The sequence below is a fragment of the Triturus cristatus genome, chromosome 12 (genome assembly GCF_964204655.1).
Source record: "Triturus cristatus chromosome 12, aTriCri1.1, whole genome shotgun sequence".
NCBI classification, from domain to species: Eukaryota; Metazoa; Chordata; class Amphibia; order Caudata; family Salamandridae; genus Triturus; species Triturus cristatus.
This window is the reverse complement of record NC_140595.1, coordinates 720,223,235-720,238,536: the sequence shown is the minus strand read 5'-3', so window position 1 is coordinate 720,238,536 and position 15,302 is coordinate 720,223,235. Positions and strand designations below refer to the sequence as shown.

The 15,302-nt window shown below is 39.8% G+C and overlaps 5 non-coding genes across 5 annotated transcripts; all 5 read left to right on the top strand.

Annotated features, from left to right (window-relative positions):
• The first annotated feature begins 2,003 nt into the window (after positions 1-2,003).
• TRNAS-UGA (transfer RNA serine (anticodon UGA)) lies at positions 2,004-2,085 on the top strand. The gene has a single exon. It is a non-coding gene; the product is annotated as a tRNA-Ser (tRNA).
• A 3,901-nt stretch (positions 2,086-5,986) lies between these two features.
• On the top strand, positions 5,987-6,068 carry TRNAS-UGA (transfer RNA serine (anticodon UGA)). The gene has a single exon. It is a non-coding gene; the product is annotated as a tRNA-Ser (tRNA).
• A 1,282-nt stretch (positions 6,069-7,350) lies between these two features.
• On the top strand, positions 7,351-7,422 carry TRNAH-GUG (transfer RNA histidin (anticodon GUG)). The gene has a single exon. It is a non-coding gene; the product is annotated as a tRNA-His (tRNA).
• Positions 7,423-9,974: 2,552 nt separating this feature from the next.
• Positions 9,975-10,056, top strand: TRNAS-UGA (transfer RNA serine (anticodon UGA)). Its single transcript has one exon. It is a non-coding gene; the product is annotated as a tRNA-Ser (tRNA).
• Positions 10,057-13,958: 3,902 nt separating this feature from the next.
• TRNAS-UGA (transfer RNA serine (anticodon UGA)) lies at positions 13,959-14,040 on the top strand. Its single transcript has one exon. It is a non-coding gene; the product is annotated as a tRNA-Ser (tRNA).
• The last annotated feature ends 1,262 nt before the right edge of the window (positions 14,041-15,302 follow it).

The window sequence follows — 15,302 nt, the reverse complement described above, 5'->3', positions numbered from 1 at the left end:
AGTACATATCTTATCTTTTACTTGCATAGCATCATGCACCTAGGACTACCTAGGGCCTACCTTAGGGGTAAATTATATGTAATAAAAGGGGAGTTTAGGGCTTGGCAAGTAGACTGGGACTCCCCTGGGAGACCCTTGAGTCTATGCCCAGAACCATAACTCTGCCAGTCGAGTACTTACCTAAAAGCCGATAACTCACTTCTCTTCGATAGGCTAACATTGACTGGTTTCACTTGGAAATTCTTCTAAGTGTGGAGTTTTGGAACTTTAAAATATTCATCTAAAATCAGCCGAACAACGAATTCTGATTTACTCACCTGTTATCAGGAGAGACCTCAGTGCTGCATCTTGTAGCTCAGTACTGACCCTGAAAAGTAATTTTAACCGTACTTACCAGTAACTCGAATTTTCTTCCATAGGATATCATTGCTTGCTTTTTGCTGACAAAGTTTCTAAGTGTCGATTTTTGAAACTTACAAATATTCTTTAAAAATCGTACCAATTGTGAAAACGTAATTGCTTGCCTGTTTTAGATAGATGTCCCAGTACTGAGCCTAGGAGCCCAGCACTGAATTACCAAAGTAACGAGAATGTACTTTACCCGTAACTTGAATTTTCTTCCATAGGAAACTATTGACTGTTTTTCTGTAAAATTTCTTCTAAGTGTCGATTCTGCAAACTTATAAATATTCCTTAAAAATCGCTTGTATAACTTAAACGCAGTTTCTCAACTGCTTACAGGTGGTACAGTAGTGCTGGATCTAGGATCCAACACTGACATAGAAAAAGTAACCATAACCCCACCTACCTGCTAAGTGAATTTCCTTCCATAGGATAACATTGGTAATTTGATCAGAAAAAATTTCGAAGTGTCAACTTTTAAAATAGCAAAATATTGCTTGAAAATCACAACAGTTACTAAAACGAATTTACTCACTTGTTTCCAAGAACTGTCCCAGGCCTGAATCTAGGATCCAGTCCTGGATTTAGAAAAGTAATCCTGAAAGTAATTAATTGCATATAACTTAAAATTCCCATTGAGCTCAATGTATTATTGTATTTGAAATTGTCTTTCCTATTGCAATAAACTGTAACTATTACCTGCAAAAGTCAATTGCCTATTGCAAAGTTTTTAACTAAAGCATCTTATTCTGAGAAAGTATATTTTGATACCTATTGTTGGTTCTAAAATAAAACAACGATATATTTTTTATACAAACCATTGGCCTAGAGTTCAGTTCTTGAGTGTGTGAGACCATTTGCTGACTGAGTGTGTACAACAAATGCTTTACACTGTCCTCGGATACTGCCTTACTGCTCGAGCAAGCTACCACTTTAGAGAGTAAGGTTATATCAAACTTTAGCCTCTGTCAAACCTCTGGGCACTGAGGACTCTGTGCACACTGTACCTTTTTGGGAACAGTATATACAGAGCCACTTTCTCACAGTAGTGATAAAGTGATTAGAGTCCTAAGGCCAACATAAAGATAGAGCAAAACGTGAGGTGAAAAGCAAAAAGGTTGCTGGTAGGCCACCTTAAGGATGCCATGTCTAACAAAAATTAACTGCGGATTACGTGAGTAAAACATCAGGTTTCTCTACGGCATTTGTTGAGACAAGTGGGCCTTCTTTTATCTTCCATTCAAGCAATCTTTGACGGACCCATTTATTATAGAGCTCTTCAAGGATTAAAGATAAGGTACTTACAAAGGAGTCACAAATACTCAGAGATGGTAGACTTCTGTAATATGGGTCGTAGACTAAAAGCAGCGCAAAAACAGAGTGCAACAGGGTCCAAAAAATTGAGTGCCACATTTGAGTTTGCATGCAAGCGTATCCTTTTACAGATCCAGAGATATACTCATGCAATTTTTGTTTTTAGGACAGAACGTGCATGATGAAAAAAACATTGTTTTTAAAAAGCGCATTGCAGAATATCAGTACTTTGATGTGGGACAACTTGAATACTTTCAAACAAAATATTTGCATGCAGCTTACAGTAAGTTGTTGTGGCCGAGTGGTTAAGGCGATGGACTTGAAATCCATTGGGGTCTCCCCGCGCAGGTTCGAATCCTGCCAACAACGAGAATCTTGTTATTATCGGCTACAATTTCAGAAGTTAACCTTTAGTATTTCTTCAATTTCAGTTTTATAAATAGGTGGCTTATTTTTGTGTCACTATTGCCTCTCCACATATTTATTATCGCTACCTCTTTCATGTCTTTGCTACACCTCTCTTCCTACTTTAGCACTGGTGTAAACGCTTCAAATTATTATACCATTGCTCTCTCAATCATACCTGCGCATGCACTTGAAACTTACTTTACCAATAAAAGATGCAAAGAGAGAAATAGAACAAAAGTGCTGGCTGGATTTGGCAAACACACTTCATAAAACTGCATTTTCTTTTTTATTCTCCCCCATGTTACATGCTTAACCTCTCCCTATGTAATTTCTCTTAATCTGCTGTCCCAGGAAGAGAATTTCTTCTACAGGCTCTTTCTGTGTTTTTTTCCTTAGTCTTTTTTTCCCTTTTCTTAGTTGTGTAACTGTTCCTTTACGCTCTCTATTTACGCGCCATTAATCTCATTTGAGCTCCTTGCTCCCGCTCCTGTTTTCTCCAACTCTGATACTGCCAGTTCTCTCTTTCTCTGTGGTTGGTGGCTAAAATCCAGAGCTTTCGAAGCCACGTGGTTTCTGCCTCTTGTTGTCAGACTTGAATTGGAAAAGGAACCATATTAACAAGCCTTTACCACTCACACACGGCGGAAGTTTATACTTTAATTCAGTGAGCTAAGAAAAGCGTGTTGTGGGTCCCCTACGAGCCATGGTGCTTGCTTCATCATGATTTGGAACCAGTCATTAGCCGCAGCTCTGCTAATGAGCCACTGAGGTCAGTTTCAATAATTACTCAAAAACATGACCTTGCAGCCCGCCCTCAACTCTGTATTTATATTACTTTACTGCTGTTCGTGTGATTAGCTGGGAGGAGCTCACGGCGGCATCCTCCCTATAAAAGTGTAGAGGGATCACTCCTTAACTCTTTCTTGCTTCACATACAAATGGCTTGAAAGGTGCAGGGAAGATGCAGGTCTAATAGACAGAATAGAAGGTCTGTGCCAAGTTGGTTTCTCTGCATTGGTGTCCCATCACAGGCCCGCAAGTGTAATGTGTTATCTTTGACTCCTGGCAGTTCACAAGCAGGCGGCCAGGAAACGGTTTCAGCCTATCAACCACTGAGGAGACTCAGCCTCTGTATGAGGAATGAGGAAGGAATGAATACATCCAGCCTATCACAGGAGCAGCCCTGAGTGTTCCAAATTATAAATTCTCCATGTTAGTGTATGGCATTGACCCCATGTAGCTCGCCATGATCGTATAGTAGTACTCTGCGTTGTGGCCGCAGCAACCTTGGTTCGAATCCAAGTTACGGCATTGTGGTTGGCAATGTTACGGCAGTTGGGTTCTGCTTTTACAGAATTACCAAATGTACCAGAGGTTTAAATATTTAAACCATCTAACAACAAATTATTTAATTTAACATGATTATAAGCTGTAGCTATAATGTATTTACTTACATAAATTATCGTTCTTGAACCTATTGTGGGTGGAGGGGGAGCGGAGCTCACCCCCCAGGTGCAGTTGAGTAACCTGTGTTGTGGCTCTCTACAGGGAAGGCACAAATGTTGCTGTCACCCAGCCCAATCCAGACGTGTATTGGGGCCTGGTTTCAGGTAAATAGAGCAGTAAGTGCAGAGAAATGTTCACTCTCTAAAAGTGGCATTTCTAAAATAGTAAAGTTAAATCCAACCTCACCAGTAAGTAGGATTTTCAATAAATAAATAAAGCTACTCCTCTCCGATATGGAATTACCAAATAAAAAGTATAGGGGAATACCCAATGCTAACCTATGAGAGAGGTAGACCTCACAGTAGTGAAAAATAAAATAGACTGTTTGGTACTTACAGGACATGCAAACCACCAAAGTACATATCTTATCTTTTACTTGCATAGCATCATGCACCTAGGACTACCTAGGGCCTACCTTAGGGGTAAATTATATGTAATAAAAGGGGAGTTTAGGGCTTGGCAAGTAGACTGGGACTCCCCTGGGAGACCCTTGAGTCTATGCCCAGAACCATAACTCTGCCAGTCGAGTACTTACCTAAAAGCCGATAACTCACTTCTCTTCCATAGGCTAACATTGACTGGTTCCACTTGGAATTTCTTCTAAGTGTGGAGTTTTGGAACTTTAAAATATTCATCTAAAATCAGCCGAACAACGAATTCTGATTTACTCACCTGTTATCAGGAGAGACCTCAGTGCTGCATCTTGTAGCTCAGTACTGACCCTGAAAAGTTATTTTAACCGTACTTACCAGTAACTCAAATTTTCTTCCATAGGATATCATTGCTTGCTTTTTGCTGACAAAGTTTCTAAGTGTCGATTTTTGAAACTTACAAATATTCTTTAAAAATCGTACCAATTGTGAAAACGTAATTGCTTACCTGTTTTAGATAGATGTCCCAGTACTGAGCCTAGGAGCCCAGCACTGAATTACCAAAGTAACGAGAATGTACTTTACCCGTAACTTGAATTTTCTTCCATAGGAAACTATTGACTGTTTTTCTGTAAAATTTCTTCTAAGTGTCGATTTTGCAAACTTATATATATTCCTTAAAAATCGCTTGTATAACTTAAACGCAGTTTCTCAACTGCTTACAGGTGGTACAGTAGTGCTGGATCTAGGATCCAACACTGACATAGAAAAAGTAACCATAACCCCACCTACCTGCTAAGTGAATTTCCTTCCATAGGATAACATTGGTAATTTGATCAGAAAAATTTCGAAGTGTCAACTTTTAAAATAGCAAAATATTGCTTGAAAATCACAACAGTTACTAAAACGAATTTACTCACTTGTTTCCAAGAACTGTCCCAGGACTGAATCTAGGATCCAGTCCTGGATTTAGAAAAGTAATCCTGAAAGTAATTAATTGCATATAACTTAAAATTCCCATTGAGCTCAATGTATTATTGTATTTGAAATTGTGTTTCCTATTGCATTAAACTGTAACTATTACCTGCAAAAGTCAATTGCCTATTGCAAAGTTTTTAACTAAAGCATCTTATTCTGAGAAAGTATATTTTGATACCTATTGTTGGTTCTAAAATAAAACAACGATATATTTTTTATACAAAACATTGGCCTAGAGTTCAGTTCTTGAGTGTGTGAGACCATTTGCTGACTGAGTGTGTACAACACATGCTTTACACTGTCCTCGGATACTGCCTTACTGCTCGAGCAAGCTACCACTTTAGAGAGTAAGGTTATATCAAACTTTAGCCTCTGTCAAGCCTCTGGGCACTGAGGACTCTGTGCACACTGTACCTTTTTGGGAACGGTATATACAGAGCCACTTTCTCACAGTAGTGATAAAGTAATTAGAGTCCTAAGGCCAACATAAAGATAGAGCAAAACGTGAGGTGAAAAGCAAAAAGGTCGCTGGTAGGCCACCTTAAGGATGCCATGTCTAACAAAAATTAACTGAGGATTACGTGAGTAAAACATCAGGTTTCTCTACGGCATTTGGTGAGACAAGTGGGCCTTCTTTTATCTTCCATTCAAGCAATCTTTGACGGACCCATTTATTATAGAGCTCTTCAAGGATTAAAGATAAGGTACTTACAAAGGAGTCACAAATACTCAGAGATGGTAGACTTCTGTAATATGGGTCGTAGACTAAAAGCAGCGCAAAAACAGAGTGCAACAGGGTCCAAAAATTGAGTGCCACATGAGAGTTTGCATGCTAGCGTATCCTTTTACAGATCCAGAGATATACTCATGCAATTTTTGTTTTTAGGACAGAACGTGCATGATGAAAAAAACATTGTTTGTAAAAAGCGCATTGCAGAATATCAGTACTCTGATGTGGGACAACTTGAATACTTTCAAACAAATTATTTGCGTGCAGCTTACAGTAAGTTGTTGTGGCCGAGTGGTTAAGGCGATGGACTTGAAATCCGTTGGGGTCTCCCCGCGCAGGTTCGAATCCTGCCAACAACGAGAATCTTGTTATTATCGGCTACAATTTCAGAAGTTAACCTTTAGTATTTCTTCAATTTCAGTTTTATAAATAGGTGGCTTATTTTTGTGTCACTATTGCCTCTCCACATATTTATTATCGCTACCTCTTTCATGTCTTTGCTACATCTCTCTTCCTACTTTAGCACTGGTGTAAACGCTTCAAATTATTATACCATTGCTCTCTCAATCATACCTGGGCATGCACTTGAAACTTACTTTACCAATAAAAGATGCAAAGAGAGAAATAGAACAAAAGTGCTGGCTGGATTTGGCAAACACACTTCATAAAACTGCATTTTCTTTTTTATTCTCCCCCGTGTTACATGCTTAACCTCTCCCTATGTAATTTCTCTTAATCTGCTGTCCCAGGAAGAGAATTTCATCTACAGGCTCTTTCTGTGTTTTTCTCCTTAGTCTTTCTTTCCCTTTTCTTAGCTGTGTAACTGTTCCTTTACGCTCTCTATTTACGCGCCATTAATCTCATTTGAGCTCCTTGCTCCCGCTTCTGTTTTCTCCAACTCTCATACTGCCAGTTCTCTCTTTCTCTGTGGTTGGTGGCTAAAATCCAGAGCTTTCGAAGCCACGTGGTTTCTGCCTCTTGTTGTCAGACTTGAATTGGAAAAGGAACCATATTAACAAGCCTTTACCACTCACACACGGCGGAAGTTTATACTTTAATTCAGTGAGCTAAGAAAAGCGTGTTGTGGGTCCCCTACGAGCCATGGTGCTTGCTTCATCATGATTTGGAACCAGTCATTAGCCGCAGCTCTGCTAATGAGCCACTGAGGTCAGTTTCAATAATTACTCAAAAACATGACCTTGCAGCCCGCCCTCAACTCTGTATTTATATTACTTTACTGCTGTTCGTGTGATTAGCTGGGAGGAGCTCACGGCGGCATCCTCCCTATAAAAGTGTAGATGGATCACTCCTTAACTCTTTCTTGCTTCACATACAAATGGCTTGAAAGGTGCAGGGAAGATGCAGGTCTAATAGACAGAATCGAAGGTCTGTGCCAAGTGGGTTTCTCTGCATTGGTGTCCCATCACAGGCCCGCAAGTGTAATGTGTTATCTTTGACTCCTGGCAGTTCACAAGCAGGCGGCCAGGAAACGGTTTCAGCCTATCAACCACTGAGGAGACGCAGCCTCTGTATGAGGAATGAGGAAGGAATGAATACATCCAGCCTATCACAGGAGCAGCCCTGAGTGTTCCAAATTATAAATTCTCCATGTTAGTGTATGGCATTGACCCCATGTAGCTCGCCGTGATCGTATAGTGGTTAGTACTCTGCGTTGTGGCCGCAGCAACCTTGGTTCGAATCCAAGTTACGGCATTGTGGTTGGCAATGTTACGGCAGTTGGGTTCTGCTTTTACAGAATTACCAAATGTACCAGAGGTTTAAATATTTAAACCATCTAACAACAAAATATTTAATTTAACATGATTATAAGCTGTAGCTATAATGTATTTACTTACATAAATTATCGTTCTTGAACCTATTGTGGGTGGAGAGGGAGCGGAGCTCACCCCCCAGGTGCAGTTGAGTAACCTGTGTTGTGGCTCTCTACAGGGAAGGCACAAATGTTGCTGTCACCCAGCCCAATCCAGATGTGTATTGGGGCCTGGTTTCAGGTAAATAGAGCAGTAAGTGCAGAGAAATGTTCACTCTCTAAAAGTGGCATTTCTAAAATAGTAAAGTTAAATCCAACCTCACCAGTAAGTAGGATTTTCAATAAATAAATAAAGCTACTCCTCTCCGATATGGAATTACCAAATAAAAAGTATAGGGGAATACCCAATGCTAACCTATGAGAGAGGTAGACCTCACAGTAGTGAAAAATGAAATAGACTGTTTGGTACTTACAGGACATGCAAACCACCAAAGTACATATCTTATCTTTTACTTGCATAGCATCATGCACCTAGGACTACCTAGGGCCTACCTTAGGGGTAAATTATATGTAATAAAAGGGGAGTTTAGGGCTTGGCAAGTAGACTGGGACTCCCCTGGGAGACCCTTGAGTCTATGCCCAGAACCATAACTCTGCCAGTCGAGTACTTACCTAAAAGCCGATAACTCACTTCTCTTCCATAGGCTAACATTGACTGGTGCCACTTGGAATTTCTTCTAAGTGTGGAGTTTTGGAACTTTAAAATATTCATCTAAAATCAGCCGAACAAAGAATTCTGATTTACTCACCTGTTATCAGGAGAGACCTCAGTGCTGCATCTTGTAGCTCAGTACTGACCCTGAAAAGTAATTTTAACCGTACTTACCAGTAACTCGAATTTTCTTCCATAGGATATCATTGCTTGCTTTTTGCTGACAAAGTTTCTAAGTGTCGATTTTTGAAACTTACAAATATTCTTTAAAAATCGTACCAATTGTGAAAACGTAATTGCTTACCTGTTTTAGATAGATGTCCCAGTACTGAGCCTAGGAGCCCAGCACTGAATTACCAAAGTAACGAGAATGTACTTTACCCGTAACTTGAATTTTCTTCCATAGGAAACTATTGACTGTTTTTCTGTAAAATTTCTTCTAAGTGTCGATTTTGCAAACTTATAAATATTCCTTAAAAATCGCTTGTATAACTTAAACGCAGTTTCTCAACTGCTTACAGGTGGTACAGTAGTGCTGGATCTAGGATCCAACACTGACATAGAAAAAGTAACCATAACCCCACCTACCTGCTAAGTGAATTTCCTTCCATAGGATAACATTGGTAATTTGATCAGAAAAATTTCGAAGTGTCAACTTTTAAAATAGCAAAATATTGCTTGAAAATCACAACAGTTACTAAAACGAATTTACTCACTTGTTTCCAAGAACTGTCCCAGGACTGAATCTAGGATCCAGTCCTGGATTTAGAAAAGTAATCCTGAAAGTAATTAATTGCATATAACTTAAAATTCCCATTGAGCTCAATGTATTATTGTATTTGAAATTGTGTTTCCTATTGCATTAAACTGTAACTATTACCTGCAAAAGTCAATTGCCTATTGCAAAGTTTTTAACTAAAGCATCTTATTCTGAGAAAGTATATTTTGATACCTATTGTTGGTTCTAAAATAAAACAACGATATATTTTTTATACAAAACATTGGCCTAGAGTTCAGTTCTTGAGTGTGTGAGACCATTTGCTGACTGAGTGTGTACAACACATGCTTTACACTGTCCTCGGATACTGCCTTACTGCTCGAGCAAGCTACCACTTTAGAGAGTAAGGTTATATCAAACTTTAGCCTCTGTCAAGCCTCTGGGCACTGAGGACTCTGTGCACACTGTACCTTTTTGGGAACAGTATATACAGAGCCACTTTCTCACAGTAGTGATAAAGTGATTAGAGTCCTAAGGCCAACATAAAGATAGAGCAAAACGTGAGGTGAAAAGCAAAAAGGTCGCTGGTAGGCCACCTTAAGGATGCCATGTCTAACAAAAATTAACTGAGGATTACGTGAGTAAAACATCAGGTTTCTCTACGGCATTTGGTGAGACAAGTGGGCCTTCTTTTATCTTCCATTCAAGCAATCTTTGACGGACCCATTTATTATAGAGCTCTTCAAGGATTAAAGATAAGGTACTTACAAAGGAGTCACAAATACTCAGAGATGGTAGACTTCTGTAATATGGGTCGTAGACTAAAAGCAGCGCAAAAACAGAGTGCAACAGGGTCCAAAAAATTGAGTGCCACATTTGAGTTTGCATGCAAGCGTATCCTTTTACAGATCCAGAGATATACTCATGCAATTTTTGTTTTTAGGACAGAACGTGCATGATGAAAAAAACATTGTTTGTAAAAAGCGCATTGCAGAATATCAGTACTCTGATGTGGGACAACTTGAATACTTTCAAACAAAATATTTGCGTGCAGCTTACAGTAAGTTGTTGTGGCCGAGTGGTTAAGGCGATGGACTTGAAATCCATTGGGGTCTCCCCGCGCAGGTTCGAATCCTGCCAACAACGAGAATCTTGTTATTATCGGCTACAATTTCAGAAGTTAACCTTTAGTATTTCTTCAATTTCAGTTTTATAAATAGGTGGCTTATTTTTGTGTCACTATTGCCTCTCCACATATTTATTATCGCTACCTCTTTCATGTCTTTGCTACATCTCTCTTCCTACTTTAGCACTGGTGTAAACGCTTCAAATTATTATACCATTGCTCTCTCAATCATACCTGGGCATGCACTTGAAACTTACTTTACCAATAAAAGATGCAAAGAGAGAAATAGAACAAAAGTGCTGGCTGGATTTGGCAAACACACTTCATAAAACTGCATTTTCTTTTTTATTCTCCCCCATGTTACATGCTTAACCTCTCCCTATGTAATTTCTCTTAGTCTGCTGTCCCAGGAAGAGAATTTCTTCTACAGGCTCTTTCTGTGTTTTTTTCCTTAGTCTTTTTTTCCCTTTTCTTAGCTGTGTAACTGTTCCTTTACGCTCTCTATTTACGCGCCATTAATCTCATTTGAGCTCCTTGCTCCCGCTCCTGTTTTCTCCAACTCTCATACTGCCAGTTCTCTCTTTCTCTGTGGTTGGTGGCTAAAATCCAGAGCTTTCGAAGCCACGTGGTTTCTGCCTCTTGTTGTCAGACTTGAATTGGAAAAGGAACCATATTAACAAGCCTTTACCACTCACACACGGCGGAAGTTTATACTTTAATTCAGTGAGCTAAGAAAAGCGTGTTGTGGGTCCCCTACGAGCCATGGTGCTTGCTTCATCATGATTTGGAACCAGTCATTAGCCGCAGCTCTGCTAATGAGCCACTGAGGTCAGTTTCAATAATTACTCAAAAACATGACCTTGCAGCCCGCCCTCAACTCTGTATTTATATTACTTTACTGCTGTTCGTGTGATTAGCTGGGAGGAGCTCACGGCGGCATCCTCCCTATAAAAGTGTAGATGGATCACTCCTTAACTCTTTCTTGCTTCACATACAAATGGCTTGAAAGGTGCAGGGAAGATGCAGGTCTAATAGACAGAATAGAAGGTCTGTGCCAAGTTGGTTTCTCTGCATTGGTGTCCCATCACAGGCCCGCAAGTGTAATGTGTTATCTTTGACTCCTGGCAGTTCACAAGCAGGCGGCCAGGAAACGGTTTCAGCCTATCAACCACTGAGGAGACTCAGCCTCTGTATGAGGAATGAGGAAGGAATGAATACATCCAGCCTATCACAGGAGCAGCCCTGAGTGTTCCAAATTATAAATTCTCCATGTTAGTGTATGGCATTGACCCCATGTAGCTCGCCGTGATCGTATAGTAGTACTCTGCGTTGTGGCCGCAGCAACCTTGGTTCGAATCCAAGTTACGGCATTGTGGTTGGCAATGTTACGGCAGTTGGGTTCTGCTTTTACAGAATTACCAAATGTACCAGAGGTTTAAATATTTAAACCATCTAACAACAAATTATTTAATTTAACATGATTATAAGCTGTAGCTATAATGTATTTACTTACATAAATTATCGTTCTTGAACCTATTGTGGGTGGAGGGGGAGCGGAGCTCACCCCCCAGGTGCAGTTGAGTAACCTGTGTTGTGGCTCTCTACAGGGAAGGCACAAATGTTGCTGTCACCCAGCCCAATCCAGACGTGTATTGGGGCCTGGTTTCAGGTAAATAGAGCAGTAAGTGCAGAGAAATGTTCACTCTCTAAAAGTGGCATTTCTAAAATAGTAAAGTTAAATCCAACCTCACCAGTAAGTAGGATTTTCAATAAATAAATAAAGCTACTCCTCTCCGATATGGAATTACCAAATAAAAAGTATAGGGGAATACCCAATGCTAACCTATGAGAGAGGTAGACCTCAAAGTAGTGAAAAATGAAATAGACTGTTTGGTACTTACAGGACATGCAAACCACCAAAGTACATATCTTATCTTTTACTTGCATAGCATCATGCACCTAGGACTACCTAGGGCCTACCTTAGGGGTAAATTATATGTAATAAAAGGGGAGTTTAGGGCTTGGCAAGTAGACTGGGACTCCCCTGGGAGACCCTTGAGTCTATGCCCAGAACCATAACTCTGCCAGTCGAGTACTTACCTAAAAGCCGATAACTCACTTCTCTTCCATAGGCTAACATTGACTGGTTCCACTTGGAATTTCTTCTAAGTGTGGAGTTTTGGAACTTTAAAATATTCATCTAAAATCAGCCGAACAACGAATTCTGATTTACTCACCTGTTATCAGGAGAGACCTCAGTGCTGCATCTTGTAGCTCAGTACTGACCCTGAAAAGTAATTTTAACCGTACTTACCAGTAACTCGAATTTTCTTCCATAGGATATCATTGCTTGCTTTTTGCTGACAAAGTTTCTAAGTGTCGATTTTTGAAACTTACAAATATTCTTTAAAAATCGTACCAATTGTGAAAACGTAATTGCTTACCTGTTTTAGATAGATGTCCCAGTACTGAGCCTAGGAGCCCAGCACTGAATTACCAAAGTAACGAGAATGTACTTTACCCGTAACTTGAATTTTCTTCCATAGGAAACTATTGACTGTTTTTCTGTAAAATTTCTTCTAAGTGTCGATTTTGCAAACTTATAAATATTCCTTAAAAATCGCTTGTATAACTTAAACGCAGTTTCTTAACTGCTTACAGGTGGTACAGTAGTGCTGGATCTAGGATCCAACACTGACATAGAAAAAATAACCATAACCCCACCTACCTGCTAAGTGAATTTCCTTCCATAGGATAACATTGGTAATTTGATCAGAAAAATTTCGAAGTGTCAACTTTTAAAATAGCAAAATATTGCTTGAAAATCACAACAGTTACTAAAACGAATTTACTCACTTGTTTCCAAGAACTGTCCCAGGACTGAATCTAGGATCCAGTCCTGGATTTAGAAAAGTAATCCTGAAAGTAATTAATTGCATATAACTTAAAATTCCCATTGAGCTCAATGTATTATTGTATTTGAAATTGTGTTTCCTATTGCATTAAACTGTAACTATTACCTGCAAAAGTCAATTGCCTATTGCAAAGTTTTTAACTAAAGCATCTTATTCTGAGAAAGTATATTTTGATACCTATTGTTGGTTCTAAAATAAAACAACGATATATTTTTTATACAAAACATTGGCCTAGAGTTCAGTTCTTGAGTGTGTGAGACCATTTGCTGACTGAGTGTGTACAACACATGCTTTACACTGTCCTCGGATACTGCCTTACTGCTCGAGCAAGCTACCACTTTAGAGAGTAAGGTTATATCAAACTTTAGCCTCTGTCAAGCCTCTGGGCACTGAGGACTCTGTGCACACTGTCCCTTTTTGGGAACAGTATATACAGAGCCACTTTCTCACAGTAGTGATAAAGTGATTAGAGTCCTAAGGCCAACATAAAGATAGAGCAAAACGTGAGGTGAAAAGCAAAAAGGTCGCTGGTAGGCCACCTTAAGGATGCCATGTCTAACAAAAATTAACTGAGGATTACGTGAGTAAAACATCAGGTTTCTCTACGGCATTTGGTGAGACAAGTGGGCCTTCTTTTATCTTCCATTCAAGCAATCTTTGACGGACCCATTTATTATAGAGCTCTTCAAGGATTAAAGATAAGGTACTTACAAAGGAGTCACAAATACTCAGAGATGGTAGACTTCTGTAATATGGGTCGTAGACTAAAAGCAGCGCAAAAACAGAGTGCAACAGGGTCCACACAATTAAGTGCCACATGAGAGTTTGCATGCTAGCGTATCCTTTTACAGATCCAGAGATATACTCATGCAATTTTTGTTTTTAGGACAGAACGTGCATGATGAAAAAAAAATTGTTTGTAAAAAGCGCATTGCAGAATATCAGTACTCTGATGTGGGACAACTTGAATACTTTCAAACAAAATATTTGCGTGCAGCTTACAGTAAGTTGTTGTGGCCGAGTGGTTAAGGCGATGGATTTGAAATCCATTGGGGTCTCCCCGCACAGGTTCGAATCCTGCCAACAACGAGAATCTTGTTATTATCGGCTACAATTTCAGAAGTTAACCTTTAGTATTTCTTCAATTTCAGTTTTATAAATAGGTGGCTTATTTTTGTGTCACTATTGCCTCTCCACATATTTATTATCGCTACCGCTTTCATGTCTTTGCTACATCTCTCTTCCTACTTTAGCACTGGTGTAAACGCTTCAAATTATTATACCATTGCTCTCTCAATCATACCTGGGCATGCACTTGAAACTTACTTTACCAATAAAAGATGCAAAGAGAGAAATAGAACAAAAGTGCTGGCTGGATTTGGCAAACACACTTCATAAAACTGCATTTTCTTTTTTATTCTCCCCCGTGTTACATGCTTAACCTCTCCCTATGTAATTTCTCTTAATCTGCTGTCCCAGGAAGAGAATTTCATCTACAGGCTCTTTCTGTGTTTTTCTCCTTAGTCTTTCTTTCCCTTTTCTTAGCTGTGTAACTGTTCCTTTACGCTCTCTATTTACGCGCCATTAATCTCATTTGAGCTCCTTGCTCCCGCTTCTGTTTTCTCCAACTCTCATACTGCCAGTTCTCTCTTTCTCTGTGGTTGGTGGCTAAAATCCAGAGCTTTCGAAGCCACGTGGTTTCTGCCTCTTGTTGTCAGACTTGAATTGGAAAAGGAACCATATTAACAAGCCTTTACCACTCACACACGGCGGAAGTTTATACTTTAATTCAGTGAGCTAAGAAAAGCGTGTTGTGGGTCCCCTACGAGCCATGGTGCTTGCTTCATCATGATTTGGAACCAGTCATTAGCCGCAGCTCTGCTAATGAGCCACTGAGGTCAGTTTCAATAATTACTCAAAAACATGACCTTGCAGCCCGCCCTCAACTCTGTATTTATATTACTTTACTGCTGTTCGTGTGATTAGCTGGGAGGAGCTCACGGCGGCATCCTCCCTATAAAAGTGTAGATGGATCACTCCTTAACTCTTTCTTGCTTCACATACAAATGGCTTGAAAGGTGCAGGGAAGATGCAGGTCTAATAGACAGAATCGAAGGTCTGTGCCAAGTGGGTTTCTCTGCATTGGTGTCCCATCACAGGCCCGCAAGTGTAATGTGTTATCTTTGACTCCTGGCAGTTCACAAGCAGGCGGCCAGGAAACGGTTTCAGCCTATCAACCACTGAGGAGACGCAGCCTCTGTATGAGGAATGAGGAAGGAATGAATACATCCAGCCTATCACAGGAGCAGCCCTGAGTGTTCCAAATTATAAATTCTCCATGTTAGTGTATG